Raw genomic sequence first — 1,672 nt, forward strand, 5'->3', positions numbered from 1 at the left:
CAACCTGCTCCTTCAGCCCCCCACCGAACCTCACACCTTGGTCGGCTGCAGGCCCTGTGTTAATGGGGATGTGGATAAGCCCTCAGATCCAGGTATTTGTGCCTCCCATCATCATCCTGCTCTGGTCCTCCTAGCTTCTACACCAGGGAAACTCAGCTGAGGGATGCCAGTTTAGCTTTCTGACTGGTGTGGCCCATGAAAGCTTGTCACTGGAAATCTCTGGCCTGCTCACTTTTTCTTTTTCAGCTTCCAAACTATATCTTGATCTTATATCTGCTCTCAGGATTTGGGGCTTTCTTTGCCACATAACAACTTCCTCACCTGGTACCTACCGTCTCAGATCCTTCAAGTTAGAAAATGGCCCCTGCCAGGCAGGTAGATGAGAATGAGGCTTATCTGCACAATAGCTTCCCTGCAAAGGGAGGACCCACTCAGCAGTGGCAAGTGCTTGTTGAGCTCCGCCAAGCACTGTTGTTGTGACCCATAGCTGACCCCGGCGCGATTTCATACTGCACAGTTCCTTACCAGGAAGCCACCACTAGGCTGGTAATTTTAAAGATGGGGTCTTATTTAAGGAGCTCTGGAGACACAGCCTGTAGAGAGCTATGCTGCTAATAAAGACAGTGCCTCTCCAATTCGAGTCCACCAGCAGCTCCACGGGGGAAAGATGGGGAGTCTCCTCTTGTGCAGTTTACAGCCTCCAAAAACCCACTGGAGGGACAGTATGAGTTGGTTCCAATTCGAAGGCAGCAAATGAAATTGTTGAGTATTAAGTTTAAGTTTCACTGTAGTTTTGTTATGGAAATGTTATTTCTGTTGTAAATGCTGTCCTTATCTCCATGCTTTTGGACATGGCTCCGCTCTGGGTGGAACATGCTTTTCCTCCCTTGTCCCAGGTCTTTCCTTTGACTTGACTTGCCATTTAGATTTTAGCTTAAAAGTCGTTTGATCTGGCAGTTGTTCAAGGCCAGGTTAGATCTCTTTCCTGTGGGCTGCAGTCTTCTGAACTCTTTTCACACTCCTGTGAAATTGTCTGTTAATTTGTCTGTCTCGTCTGTTGTGTCTCCAGTTCCTGACACAAAGCCTGGCATGTGATTGGAGCTTAGGAAATAATGAATGAAACAAATGAGAAGCTTACCTACAAAGTAGAACAACTAAGATTGAAAGTAATTTAACTTTGGCCCCTTTATTTCTCCATTCCTTGAAGCTTGCCTTTACTTGCCTGCCCTGCTTTCCTGCACAGAGTAGACAAATAATGATTGAGTCAGTAGCTGTAGACCAGCCTCACAGATTAGTTAAGAAGGAAAGAATCATATTTAAAGGGCACAAAGTTCTTGGCGTAAAAGTTAGTGAGCATGGAAAAACTGGACAAGAATCTGAAAGTAAAGTCTTTTGTATCACAACTTGCAGAAGAGACCAGGCAGGGCTGGGCAAGCCTCCCCCACAGCCCAGGCTTGTTGCCAGGTGTCTATTACTTGTTCATTTCGGGGTTGGGTTTTTTTTCCCTTCCCCCTCTCCCCCACTTCCCTTCCCCACCACCAGTCTCTGAAGAGGGCTCTGAGTCCGAAGAAAGTGAATCCAGTGGGAACTCCTCTAGGAATGAGCGCAGCATCCAGGAGAAGCTGCAGGTGCTGATGGCTGAAGGTCTGCTCTCTGCTGTGAAAGTCTTCCT

General features: G+C 47.2%; 1 protein-coding gene across 1 annotated transcript in view; it reads left to right on the forward strand.

The window, feature by feature from the left end:
• Positions 1 to 1,672, forward strand: part of SMG5 (SMG5 nonsense mediated mRNA decay factor) — a 32,693-nt gene that overhangs the window by 22,539 nt on the left and 8,482 nt on the right. The gene's annotated exons all lie outside the window — the stretch shown is intronic.

This window comes from Elephantulus edwardii, unplaced genomic scaffold (genome assembly GCF_000299155.1).
Source record: "Elephantulus edwardii isolate Elephantulus edwardi_28Jun2011 unplaced genomic scaffold, EleEdw1.0 scaffold00176, whole genome shotgun sequence".
Taxonomy (NCBI): domain Eukaryota; kingdom Metazoa; phylum Chordata; class Mammalia; order Macroscelidea; family Macroscelididae; genus Elephantulus; species Elephantulus edwardii.